Source organism: Prionailurus bengalensis, chromosome E4 (assembly GCF_016509475.1).
Source record: "Prionailurus bengalensis isolate Pbe53 chromosome E4, Fcat_Pben_1.1_paternal_pri, whole genome shotgun sequence".
Taxonomy (NCBI): Eukaryota; Metazoa; Chordata; class Mammalia; order Carnivora; family Felidae; genus Prionailurus; species Prionailurus bengalensis.
Window position 1 is genome coordinate 65,286,162 of NC_057360.1, and position 14,444 is coordinate 65,300,605.

The window sequence follows — 14,444 nt, forward strand, 5'->3', positions numbered from 1 at the left end:
AAATTTTAAAAACGGAAACCTTGGGGTGCCTGGGTGGCTCAGTCGGTTAAGCATCCGCCTTTGGCTCAGGTCATGATCTCAGGGTTCATGGGTTCAAGTCCCACGTCCGGCTCTGTGCTGACAGCTTGGAGCCTGGAACCTGTTTTGGATTCTGTGTCTCCCTCTCTCTCTGCACCTCCCCCATTCATGCTCTGTCTCTCAAAAATAAATAAAAAACGTTAAAAAAAACAAAAACAAAAACAAAAACCTTTCTAAATAGCTGCAGGAGAGTGTTATGGTGTGCCATACCACCAATGCTAAAAAAAAGTATCGAAACCTTTGATTTTTCAGAATTGTTAAATACTGCATAGATACACACAGCACTTGCTTAAGATGCAAAAGGTATATCGGCACAATAAATATCTATGTGCCTGTCACCCGATTTATAAAATACAGTATTACCTTGATTTCTGAAGCTCCCCGGTTGCCCCTCCAGTCCCACCTACCTCCTGCTCCCCTGAAATAACTACTATCCTGAATTTTCTGTGTTTTTATCCCTCTGCTTTTCTTTGAAGTTTTGTAGCAATAAATATTATTGAATTTGTACATTTTTAGACTTTAAATAAATGGAATAATATTACATATATTCTTCAACAACTCACTAAGATTCATTCATGTTATCATTGTGACTGCAGATCTTTTCACAGTTGTATAATATTCCACTACGTGAATGTAAGGATATACCACAGTTTATTTCTCCATTCCACCATTGGTTACTTTTTTTTCTTTAACAAACAGTGCTGCTAAAAAGCTTCCCTAGGACTTGGAGTGCAGTGTCAGAGGATAGGTGTATCTTTAAAATTAATACGTAATGAATATTTGTAAACCACACATCTGATAAGGGTTAATATCCAAAATAAATAAGGAGCTCATACAACTCAATAGCAAAAGAACACATACTCCAATTTCAAAATGGGCAAAGAACCTGAACAGGTACTTAGCCTTGTCAAAAAGACAAGAGGTTACAAGTGTTGGCGAGGATGTGGAGAAAAGAGAACCCTCACGCACTGTTGGTGGGTTTGTAAGTCGGTGCAGCCACTGAGGAAAACAGTACGGAGGCTCCTCAAAAAACTAAAAATAGAACTACCACGTGAGCCAGTGATTCTACTTCTGGCTATAAATCCAAAGGAGAGGAAATCACTGTCCCGAAGAGGTACGTGCACCCACCGCGTTCGTTGCTGCATTCTTCACAAAAGCAAAGACGTGAAAACAACCCAAGTGTCTGTCAGTAGATGAATGCGTAAACATGCGGTGTAGATGCACGGTGGAAGGACATCCTACCATTTGAGGATAGACCCGGAGGGCGTTATGCTAACTGCAATAAGTCGGAGAAAGAAATATTATCTGACCCCACTTACATGTGGAATCTGAAAAAAGCCAAACTCCTAGTAATAGAGGTCAGATGTGTGGTTGCCAGAGGCGGGGAGTCAGGGGTGGGGGGACTGGGTGGAGGTGGTCAAACTTGCCGTGACAAGATAAAAACCTCCTGAGCATGTAGCGTCCAGCGTGGTGACAATGGGTCGCAATCCTCTATTGTACATCTGAAAGTTGCTAAGAGAGAGCTTAGGAGTTCTCATCACAAGGAAAAAAAATCGTAACCATGTGAGGTGATGGACGTTATAGACCTATTGAGGTGATCGTTTCACAAAACATCCAACTATCAAATCATCATGCCATATGCATTAAACTTATAAATACTATGTCAGTTTTATCTTTTTAAGTGTATTTTTTTGAGGGAGAGAGAGAGAGAGACAGAGACAGAGAGAGAGAAAGCAGGGGAGGGACAGAGAAACAGGACGAGAGAGAATCCCAGGCAGGCTCCATGCTGCTGTCAGTGCAGAGGCCGATGTGGGACTCGAACTCACGAACTGTGAGATCATGACCTGAGCTGAAATCAAGAGTTGGACGCTTCACCAACTGAGCCACCCAGGCGCCCCGTCAGCTATATCTTAATAAAACTGGGGGGAAAAAAACCAAATTCACAGATAACACCACAATATGCTCCAAACACGCTGTGTGGACGTGTTACAGCCTGCAGTTATAAGCTTTTCCGTGTGGCCACATCCTCAGCATATTTGGATTTGTCAGACCTGTATTCGCGTCTCTGCCGATGGGGAAATACGGCCCCACCGTGGTTTACGCGTTCATGTCCTTGATGACCTGTACTGAGGTCGAACGGCTGCTCATGTGTGAGTCTCACAGCTGTGTTTTCTCCTGTGCCGCCCACACCCCTGGCTCATTTGTCTGTTGAGCTGCGGGGCCGCCTTCTTCGAGATTTATGGGACCTCTGTGTACGTTACGGGCCTGCACACGCCTTCTTCCAGTTTCTGGCTGGGTCTTCCCACTTTCTCTGACATGTTTTAATTAACAGACGGTGCCAATTTTAATGCCATATAATTTATCAACTTCTTTTTCCGTGGTTTTCATTCTGGATCTGTCACTGCCCAACTGCCATGAAGCTACCGGTTTATGTCTTCTCCTAAAAGTGTTATGGCTCTGTCTTTCTTAAGTTTTCAATCCACTTGAAACGGATTTATGCGTGTCGCTTCCTGTCTATTTCATATGGAAATAGGCACCGAACTGTTAACGCAGTTCGTCCGGTCAGACAAGCACTTACACAGATCAGGTTCCATAACTTCACTTGATGAAAATGAATTTTGCCAACTTCTGGTACCTGGTTTTTTTTCTAGTCCTTTTAGGTTATTTGAGACTTCTACTGTGCTAACCAACACAGGCAAGCTTCCCTTCCTTCTTTGTGTTTTCAAACATGTGTGTTGAGTATTTTCTGCGGCTCCAAGGGAAACAGCTTGATCGGAACAGAATCCGGTGTCAAGCCTCTGCAAATTGTTCTTCCAAATGGATTTCTCTCCACTAATCAAAACTCTAGAGGTGCACCTTTTCAAGCACCTGCAAGTTCACTAATCAGTATTACGAACTGACTTTCTTCTAGGTCATCTGTTGCAAAGATGAAGTCTAGTTCTCCCCCCAGAATCTGACGTGCCTGGCTCCGTCACTCCACTGACCCTCAGGAAATTCAGGGGCCTTTGACGGTTCTCTAGCCAGGAGGAGAGCTGAAATCACCTGCTTTGCTCTGTGGAATCAGACATGCTTCCACGAATATTTTTTCCATTTGTGAATGACATGGGGGGGGGCGTGTGTGGGTGCGTGTGTCTGAGCATCTTCCTAGTATTTTATTTGTGCAGAAGCAGACTGGTATTTGGTTAAGATTTCAGGTCCCGGAGAAGGACTACTTGGGATCAAGTTCTTATTCCTCTACTAGACCTTTGTGACCTTGGGCAGGGAACGTCATCTCTTCACATCTTAGTTTCTCCAGCTAGACATGGACACCAGAATTGTTGCCCTCCGTGGGGGGATGTGGTTGGGCCTGGAGAATCCCCGAAATGGCATAAGGGTGCACCCCCTCCCTCTCAGATCCCCCACATGGGCTGTGTCCCCAGCCCCCACGTCTTCTGCTCCTCCGGAAGAGAACCCCTGCCTGCTCCTGTCTGATGGTAACGGGCTGCAGAGAATGGGATCCAGTCTCTAAAGTATGTCATGTGGGGAGTGTTTTGTTAGGGCTGAAACTGCTATGAGCTGCAACAAGGCTTTGCTGCCCATATATTCATGGCACTTAGGTCACCTTGTGATAACGCAACACGGTAAATCAGCTCATGTGTCACATTCTTCCACGGCCACTTTGGTGGCTAGTCTCTTAGTTCTGTGGGTTCAGGCATGTTTTCATATTTTACTGTTAGAATTGTGTTAGGGGGCCCCTGGGTGGCTCAGTCGGTTAAGCATCTGACTTTGGCTCAGGTCATGATCTCACGGTTCGTGGGTTCGAGCCCCGCGTCGGGCTCTGTGCTGACAGCTGGGAGCCTGGAGCCTGCTTCGGATTCTGTGTCTCCCTCTCTGTCTGCTTCTCCCCTGCTCACGCTCTATTTCTCTCTTCTCAAAAAATAAATAAACATTAAAAAATTACGTTAGGATGAAGAGCCATTTATTCAAGTATGAGCTCACATGTGGGTTTCCTAAGTTAAATACTGACAAGTGGATTGCCAGACTATAATCATTTGCTCTCCCTTTTCGAGAATCTTTATTTTAATGCATTGTCAGACCCAGACCAATCTGGGGGTTTCACATCAGTCGTTTCCTTCCTTAGTTTGTGAGTTAGAAGCAAGGGTGTCTTTAGGACGTGTGTGTCTTTGGACAAAGCACCCTCTTTGCTCCCGCTGCCTCTGTCATATCGCAAAACTCCAGGGACACCGTTCACTTTCTGTTCTATGTGTCCCATAGAAGTCCCCTTTGTGACAGAACATTTTTACAGGTGAGATGGGTTTAAAGGTCCACCTCTTTAAGACGAACTTTTCAATGGCGAGGGACAAAGCCACTTCTTTTGGTTTGGAAATTATAGGCATTTCGATGAACAGCACACACACACACACACACACACACCCCACTGGTTAACGCTTCCTTTACATTTTGGCCTCCTAAGGTGCTTTCCAAATAAAAGGCAAGAGAGGAAACCTTGGGCCGTTTGCCTTGATTCACACCCTCCTACAGATTGCTCCCCGTACAGAGATAATGCGGTTACATGCAATGATTGTATCTTATAAGTGTATAGTTTTATTCATTGTCCTCGGTGACCTGCCATCTGCCCTCAAGCATACAGGGCGCTCTTGTAACTTGGGAATCTTCAGGGATCACGAGACCTCCTCCTCCGCTTCCCCAGAGGGCGCAGTGGGAAGGAACCCAGCCTATCACATGAAAATGGAAACACGGTATTACCGTGAACTGACTCTGCCCTGCTTTTTTCAGGGGTCCCGCAGCCACACACGGAAATAATCCCTTTGGAGAACAGCTTTTCTGTCCTTCGCGCCTGTGAGGCCAAGACTGGCCGAATGTAGCAAATTTAACTTTTATCTCATAATTTCTTTCTACTGTATTTCTTACATCACTTTATCTTTTACTTCCCACCCCCCACACTTCCCTCCTAAATTCACCCTTTGCTCAGGACGTCGCAAGCCGAGTTCTACAAACCTTAAGATTCAGAACGAGATGTCTCACTTAACCAATTCGTCTTTGCTGCTTTCACAGCCTGCGTTTCGAATTGAAGAAGAAACTAGAAGGAAGGAAGGTTAGTGGGAAACTATTCCAGAAGAGCTGGTGGCTTTGAGGCCGAGACCCTTCATGCCTATGTGGTTGAATAGACTGTTTCCTGGCGAACGTGTTTAGTATCCATTGAAAAGAGAGCTTCCCCCCAAAGGAGGATCAAAAGTCACTGCCCCAGGGGTTTCCTAGAGTTGAGCCTTGCCTTACCCGTGTCCCATGCTGGCACTGGCAGAAAGCCCCGAGTCCCTAATCACAGCAGGGGACGCCAGATCCGCAGCTCAAGGCCAAAACAAAACGAACACACAACCTTCACACAACCTTCTAGGAAAGACAGTGAGAGTTTTCCCTGTGCAGATTTAAGTACAGTTTTGGACTCGGCCTGGGGTGGTCACAGAAAACATGTAACGAGACCCTTTCACTGAGAGATTAAAAAACTGGAGGTCAGCCAAGTCAGGTGGCACGAAGGCCATTACGACGTCATCGAATGTGAAACCACCGCCCGCTTGTAGCGCTGCAGGACAAGGGCCCAGCCCCGCCGTCCGCGACTCGTGTTATTTCCACCTTCTGGCGCGTGCCCTTGTGGTAAGCGCCTTCCTGCTGCGGTCCTGGCTTTATTTTAGGAGGCGGTTTCTGTAAACGCCGCGGAACCAGAGCTGAATATTGTCTCAGGCTGGTTCCCCAAGAAGCAGACAAGATTTGCTGGAGGAAATCTCCAGCAGGTGTGCTCGCGACCCCTGGAAGGAGGCACGGGGGGCAGACCGGGCGGAGGGCGAAGGTGGACGGCGGTGCAGCTGGGACAGGGGCCTCGGCCAAGCTCCCTGGGTTCCCTGGAGTCGGGGAGGCTGGGGCTTTGAGTTTCCACTAGACCCCTGGCTGCCAGCTGCTTCCAGGGTGGGGACAGGGCAGCTTCCTCTGGCTCCCCCCGCGGGCAGCCAGAACCAGTGCTGTGGTCGTGGGCTCCGGCAGCTGGCTGGCTGCAGCCTCTGGCCAGTCCCCGTCATGATCTGGTGATTCAGAGGCTCAGGGAAATGCCTTTGTCCAGGCTGCTGCAGGATTTGAATAACCAAGCTGAGCAGCCCTGTGTTTTGGGTTGCATTAGCTGTCCTGAGTGCGAAGGGATGAAATCAGGAAGTGTCTTCTTAAGGGAGAGCCAGATAGTGAGACTGAGCAGGGAAACCTGCACATAGCGGGGCTGGACTCACGACCCCCAAGAGGGGCCTCTTTAAGCAAGACCCACCTCTGGGTCTCCCACCTCCTCCTGGAGGTTGGTTCCTGGTGGGTCGAGTTGTACTTCTGCACGCTGCCACCGGGCGGCAGTGTTGTGTAACCTTTAGCAGCAGGTGCTCCGGAGATCAGACCCCTTTTCCACCCTGTTCACGTCACCTAAACCGCGATCACCTCATCTAGAAAGCGGGGATAGTAATATCGCTTACTTTGCATGGCCGTTAGGAATATTGATTGAAATATACTTGTAAGCACCTAGATGAATGGCTCGGCAATAGCTGGTCACTTAGGCCAGAGGGTGCTATGGAAAGCGGGTCCATCTTGAATGTGAGTGACAATCCTTAGCAGGTTTTCTTAAGAAGGATGCTGTCTTTTCTGTGACTGAAAGACAGAGGTGGGAAGAGAGACGGAGTGGGTTGGATGATGGACGAAGATCCAGCTTGAGAATGGAGATAAACTGAAGAACGGCTACTTTTATTTTTTTTATTTACTTTTATTAAAAAATGTTTAATGTCTATTTATTTGACAGAGAGAGAGAGAGAGCAGGGGAGGGGCTGAGAGAGACAGGGAAACACAGAATCAAAGCAGGCTCCAGGTTCCAAGCTGTCAGCACAGAGCCCGACCCGGGGCTCGAACCCACGAACTGGGAGATCATGGCCTGAACTGAAGCCGGACGCTCAACCGACCGAGCCACCCAGGCGACTTAGAAAAGCTACTTTTAGCCAACAATACGTAGGAAACAAGCTGCACAGCGTCATTGACCTGGGGGTATTTGAACAGCACAGTGTCATTGACCTGGGGGCTGGGCAGAGAAACAGCATTGTGTATGCTTTGGGGCTGAATTGGGATAAACCAGGCTGAAGGTGTAGGTCGTGCCCTTGATGTCATGACCCATCGGACACCAGGCTCCCAGCGCCTGCACACCTCCACACATGAAAAAACATCCTGGCCTCAGGGCCAGGGTATGGAGGGTCCAGGCGTCAGAGACACAACTTGCGTGCTGCACCTACACAGACGTGACTCCATCTGCCGGAGCCACTTCTGTCCCCCTCGACGGTCAGCGAAGGCTGGTCGTCTCACAATGACCCGATGCTTTTTTCTGTCCCGTCCCCTCTTCCCGCCCTCCTGATGTCCTGGTGAGGGCCGCTCTCCCCTCTTACCGCAGGCGGGATTCACTCAGTACATCGTTTCTGTTTTCCCTCAGCGGTAACAGAAATAGAGGAGCCAGAGTAAGCTGGGAAGTTTCTGATGATGCAGAAAACCTTAGGAATCAAGGACCTTTTGGCCCTGCAGACGTCTGTCTGTGCGACTTGTCCCTTGTCAAGTTCAAAACTCGAGTCTCCAGAAGGACGGAGAAGCCTGGGGTTGCCTTTCATAACACACAAATGGCGTGACAGATTATCACCATTAAAAATCCATTAATGCATGATTAATATGAATGTTGGGATTTAAATACCCGAACCACCATGCTGCTCCCTCTGTTCTTGTCTCAGCATGGGATGGTTCCTTCAGACGGGCTTCCCCGGGGGTGTTTAAAGGAGAACCTAGCGTCAGGTAGGATGATGGTTTTTATTTATGAAAAATTAATATATTTCCGGCTGCCGTCACCCCCACCCTCACCGGCCACGTTGATAGCTGTTCGTGTGAATGGTATTGGCCAGATGTGGGGGCCCAAGGAGGAGGGCAGAGCTGCACAAGACCGTGGGGCTGGCGTCTCCCCTGCTGGGGGGGTGGGGTGGGCGGTGGAGACTTCACACACAGGAGGGGTCAGGAGGCGAAGGTAAGAGAGGCCCAGATCGTCGCTGATCCCGGATTTGCTGAGGTTGGATTCATCATCCTGCCCCTGGGTGGAAAAGGCCAGTGTGACCTTGTGACCGCACGCCTTGTGTTTTCTGGTGGCGGGGACGCTTGGTCCTCTGCAAACGGGGTTACTTTTTACACGGAGTACACGGGAATCACATATTTCACAAATTTGCATTGAAGTCTTAAGATAGTCTAGCCCCTGTGCCGATTTTCTTTTTTTACTTTTGTTTTTCAACAGAATGGATTCAGTTTCTGCCCCCCCCCAGGGTTTACATTTCGGTGAATAAGGCGGACAAGACATCAGGCCGCATAAATCGGTGCATCAATATGATGGCGTGATGATGCTGATTATTGGTAACGGACTGCGTCTGCCGAGAGCCGTGGGCCCTCAGTCACTGGGCTCAGTGCTTTAAGAGCATCGACTCTGTACGGTCGAGAGCACCTGCGTGGATTCGGTGCTCTAGGTTAAGAGACTGGCCCCAGGTCGCACGGTCGGGGGTGCGGCAGGACGTTTCACGCGTGCGGCGTGCGGCCAGCGCCCGGGTGCTTGCCATTGGAGACGTCCCGGGTGCGTGAGGATGAACGGGAGGCACAGTCAAGCCAGAGTGAGGCTGGCAGGATTTGAGCGAAACTCAAGGAGGGGAGTGGGAACTAGTGGGATGCAGGACGGTGAGATGGATGGAGGGGGCCACGCGGGCTCAGGGCGGCCTGGAGCTTAGTGCGCTGGGGTCCGGGGATGCGGGGAAAGGCCTGGGAGGAGGTGGCCGGGGGGAACAGAATGGCGACCACACGCCGCAACACACGGTCCCGAGCTCGCGAAGAACACGCCCTGAGAACTCGGGCAAACGTGTGGGATGCAAAGGCTGGGAAAGCGTCAGGGTCTCCTCTCAGGCTGACCTTTGCGTGGCCCGTGCTGACCTTTCCCTGCTCGGGGTCAGTGCGAGGTGAGCCGGCATGAGCAGGGCAAACCAGACGGAATCACGGAAGGAGCGGGGAGATGCGGAGGAACAGGACAATTATGGAGCGACTCTTCCCTGGAAGGGTTTGCTAGGTCTCAACCTCGTCCTTCTTGAAACTCGGGCCTTCAGGGCCTCCGGAAGCCCCCTGGCCTACGCTTCCTCTTGGTCCCGATGGCTTACTGTCCCAGCCACGGGGGCCTGTAGGCCCACCGTCTCCTCACTCGCTGGCCCCGTCCTGGCTCTCGCCCTGTTCTCCACCATCACCTGCCGCTGGAGTCATCATCAGGAGTCCGGGTCATGGGCTCCATTAAACACCTGCCTCTGCATACCTCATAGGGGCCCACCCCCAAGGACTCTCGCACCCCCCTTCTCTGTAATGACCCCCCTTATTATGGCTTTATAGCAGACACCTGCCGTGCTTGTGGGTGGCCATGGCCAACGTCTTTTACATACTTTGCATGTAGGAAGTTCACCTCCGCATTCAGAAGCCAAGCTCTCCAGCCCTGTCCCACGCGGGAAGCACACCCCCGGGGGGCGAAGGCTTGCCAGTCCCTTCCTTCTGAGGGAGGCCTGGTTTGGAGGTCGCCAGGCGAGTCAGGCTCCACGCGGGGCTTTGGGCAGGCTGATGCAGCTGGTTTCAGACATGTCTGGGTTTGGGGGACAGCAGCAATGACAAGATGGGATCCCTGTCCCGGAGGTGACGTCAGGACTCACAGGTCTCACGGCAGGCAGGTCTCCACATCCTGGGTGTGGCTGCAGAAGTGCTGAGCCCGCATGGAGCTTTGCTGCCTGGTGTGGCGCATCCTTGAAGGCGTGGGGGAGGGGAGGTGATGGAGGCACAGGGGTGGGTTTCCTCTGCCTTTGACTTGACTGCCCTTCAGCCTTCCCAGCGATCAGAGAGGTTCATAGTCCCTACTAAAGCTGCTTTGTATACATGCACTAAATCATCCCGTTGCACACCTTTAAAAACATCACATGGTACCAAAAAAATTTTTTTTGTTTTAGATAAAACAAAACATTGCTGAGCAGACCCTTGTTCGCAGCGGAATCTCCAATGGTTGGAGACTTTTGCCTCCTTCCCCGCTGGTGGAGAGTCGAGCTGAGTGCCAGGCTGCCTAGCGGTGAGGGGTGTGGTGGGCATCGGCTTCAAAGGGCGGGTTTACTTTTGTTTTACCGTCCCTCGAGGCTGTGTCACCTGGTGTCCCTGAGCCTGTGTTGTCCCTTTTAAGCCTCAGCCTCCCCAGCGGTTTCCCTACCAGTCGATTAGTGACAGTGCCCTTTATGCCACGGTGCCCCTGGCGGGGTCCCCAGGCTGTGACCCAGTGATCCAGCTGACGTGACTCAAGTCCTGCATAGCGCCTGGAAGTCTTTCAATAAAGAACGTCTGTCCGCACGCAGCTCGAGGCGCCCCATCTTCCTGACCAGAGCGTGAAGCTCCGGTCTTGCCCACTGGGCGACTGGAGCGACTTCAAGGCCGTTTCTTTGTCACTCTCACCACCACCACGCCCTTGCAGCCAGCACAGCCTCTCTGTCCCCCCCGCCTGTGCACCCACCTCCCCGAAGTCCTCTTGTCTCTGTCCTTCAGGGAAGCATCTTGTTCATGTTTGTTTATTTATTTTGAAAGAGAGAGAGAGAATCGCGAGCAGTCTCCACGCTGTCAGCACAGAGCCCAACGCAGGGCTGATCCCACGAACCATGAGATCATGACCTGAGCCAGAATCAAGTCAGACACATAACCCACGGAGCCACCCAAGCACCCCAACATTTTTTGTAAAGTTTATTTATTTTGGGAGACAGCACATGCAGGCACACATGCAGGCACGTGCGCGCACACACACACACACACACCAGCAACAGAGGAGGAGCAGAGAGAGGGGGAGAGAGAGAATCTCAAGCTGGCTCCAAGTCAGTGCAGAGTCTGACTCGGGGCTCGATCCCATGAACTGTGAGATCGTGACCTGGAACTGGATCAAGAGTCGGACGCTTAACCGACTGAGCCACCCAGGGGCCCAGGGGAAAGCATTTTCAAAGGATATCCACCCACAGTCTCTTTGAAGTCTGGAATCCAGGTTATCACCCCCCCCCCCCCAGGTAAAACTGTTATTTGTCACAGGAATATCGCTACTATATACCTACTTCCGTCGCGTTGGTACTGATGGCTCACTTTGATTGAACGGCTGCTCCCCCCCAGACTCTACTACACGGTCTGGACCTGCACGGAATCATCCGATTCCAAAGGTATCCTTCCGTGCAGGTTGATAGCATTTTCCCCGCTTTACGGTCGAGGATGTAGACACTTTAGGGAGGCTATGATTTCCCGGGTGAAACGCGTATATGTAAATTGCCTCTACGTCTGTCTGACTATATTGCTGTCGGCCTTAGGAGGCAGGTTGGCATGGCCTGAAATCCTTGGGGCATTCGGAAATCCTGGAGTGAGGATGGAGACCACTGCTCTCGCCCGGCAGGTGCCACACAGGGAAAACAGGGGGCGGGCCTCCTTTACACAGGGTGTGTGTCAAACAGGAACCCTTCTGAGGTATCGCTTCCTGAAGCAGTTTTCACTCCGGTCTTCTGCACCTCTGATTTTCTACCCCTGCCAGATCCTTCTCAGTGGCGTGAAAACATCTGCCATGTCTCCCTGGCTGGGAAAGCAAGCAGACCCAGAAAGGAGCCTCTCAACCCCACATCTCCCTCCTGCTTCCAGAACATTTGCTGGCCCCTTTGCAGTCCAAGCACTGGGTTTGCTAATCTCCTCCCTCATCTCTCTGCCTCTCCCTCAAGTTCGCCCTCGTTAACGGCACCCAGGGAGGCCACACTGCCAGTCTGGCATTTCTGTAGGCCTCGTCTTGCCTGGCATATTCAGAAACGTGAGTGGCTTGGTCCCTTTATCTCAAGAACTGTCCCCTCTTAAGACCTCGTCCTAAGAGACTCTTAAAAACTGATAACAAACTGAGGGTTGATGGGGGGTGGGAGGGAGAGGAGGGTGGGGGGTGGGCGTTGAGGAGGGCACCTGCTGGGATGAGCATTGGGTGTTGTATGGAAACCAAGTCGGCAATAAATTTCATATTAAAAAAAAAAGACCTCGTCCTGGTTTTCAAACCCTTCCAGAGGGAGTGCCCCCCCACCCCCCAGACTTGGCTCTAACTCCTGCTACTCGTATGCTAATGACTCCCAAACTGGTCGCTCCAGACTAGCATTCTCCTGGGACTCTGCCTGCGCCCCTGAAAGGACGCCCTTGAAGCTCCCACAGACGTCTCAAGTTCACACTTCAAAATGCAAATTCCCGGACCCCCGACACACGCCACACCTGCTCCTCTGACATCCTTCTCGGTGCTCAGTCCAAACACCCAGCTGCTTCCCTTAACTCCTCTTGGACCCTCCACATCCACCCTCTCCATAAGTCCCATCTGGTACAAATCAAACCTGTCTGACGCCCCATCGCTCCTTAGACTCGTCACCGGCACGTGACAAGTACAGAGTACGGCACAGACCCGGGCACCTGCACCTGTCACCTGCGTCACAGCAGCCCGTGAACCGGCCGTGTGGCTTCCGTCCTGACCGCACCTCGGCATATTCTCAGGCAGCCGGAGAGATGTGCTTGAAGACGTGGGCCACGTCCACCGCGTGGAGCCGTCTAATTCCAGAGAGCAAGTTGCTGACGGGGCCTTCGGGAGCTGGTCTAACTTCCTCTCTGGCTTCCTCTCCATTCTTTCTTCCCCTTGTCCCCCCCCGTCCACGCCGATTTTAACCCCCCGGAATGTTCTGGAAACACTCTTGACCAGGTGCCTGCACGTCCCGTCCTCTCTTCTGGAGCCGCGTTCCCTGTGAAGCCGTGGGCTTGCCTTCTTCTCCCCAGTCCTCTGCGTACATTTGGCTCTTCCTCTCTCCCGTCTCCATCTCTCTACGGTACCAACCGCACCCGTTGCTGTGCCGGCTGCCCATCCCCGCTACGCCTCCCGCGTGGGCTCAGTACCATCCAAGCTGTTTTTTAATACTTGTCTGTGTGTTTCTCGTCGGCTTCTCCTCCCGGCAAAGACGCTCTGTGTGAGCTTACTTCTTCACGGTGCCAAGAATCATATCATATCTCTGGCATTTGTTAAATATTTGTTGCATTTAATGAAATGGGGCAACAAACCTCTCATCCAGGCTTGCGAAAACACGCAGGTGTCTGCCTGTCTGTGAGCGGGTGTGCGTCTGAGCGACAAAAGCCAAACTTAAGGGTTGCAGACGATATTATTCAGCTGCATCACCTAAACCACAGACCTCTGTTAACTCGCAAGTTCCAACTCCTTTCTATTGTCGTTTCCTTCAGGGGCTGAAGCCCACGGAAGTCCTGAGCCCTTGGTGGCCGTGGCATGAAGGACCCAGCTCCCAGAGGAGTCTAGAATTTGTCTCACTGCCACGGATCCAGTTATGCACATGTAACTGCTGATGTTTTCTGGCCCCTCCTATCCCTCCTCCTGATAAATTCCCTGGGTTTGTACCATGGGCTGCCTGCCTCTGCTTCCCTGCTGGACATTCAGTCCTCCTGAGCGTGAGATTCTCCAAAGCTTAACTTGCCTGGCAAGTCCTCGACTCCCACCCCCTCACCCGCAGCCCGATTTCTTGTGCACCTGCTGCTAAGTAAGATGCTTCTGTGAGAGGTCAGATGGCTTGAAGTCTGGCCCCGATTTCCTCCTGACTCTGAGTTCTACATCCTGCCTACACTCTTGGTTTAAATCAGCCTTACTTCCTGCCGCATCGGATCGTCCCTGTCACTGATACATCGTAAGCCAAACTCTCTTTTGCTCAGGGGGGCAATTGCACAGAAATCGAACTAGAGCGAGGGAGCAAGCTGTGCAGACGTTCCAGGCAAAGAGAGGTAAGTGGTTTAGGCAAAGAAAAGAATGGCTAATGTTAGAATCTGAAGAGGGGTGGATACGGGGGCGGACGGGATCCTTTCACATTATAGTCAGCAGCACCAACGTTTTTGTTTGTTTTGTTTGGTGCTTTGGTTTTGCTTTTTTTTTTTTTTTTTTTAATTTTTTTTTTTTCAACGTTTATTTATTTTTGGGACAGAGAGAGACAGAGCATGAACGGGGGAGGGGCAGAGAGAGAGGGAGACACAGAATCGGAAACAGGCTCCAGGCTCCGAGCCATCAGCCCAGAGCCTGACGCGGGGCTCGAACTCACGGACCGCGAGATCGTGACCTGGCTGAAGTCGGACGCTTAACCGACTGCGCCACCCAGGCGCCCCTTGAATTTGTTTTCCTATGTACATATGTGGTCTTTACAGAAAACTACTTTTTTTTTTTTAAGCTTTAGTGATAT

The 14,444-nt window shown here is 51.2% G+C and overlaps 1 long non-coding RNA gene across 1 annotated transcript; it reads left to right on the plus strand.

The window, feature by feature from the left end:
* The first annotated feature begins 7,253 nt into the window (after positions 1-7,253).
* On the plus strand, positions 7,254-10,531 carry LOC122476608. Its single transcript, XR_006295537.1, has 2 exons — positions 7,254-7,926; positions 8,414-10,531. It is a non-coding gene; the product is annotated as an uncharacterized LOC122476608 (long non-coding RNA).
* Positions 10,532-14,444: the final 3,913 nt, after the last annotated feature.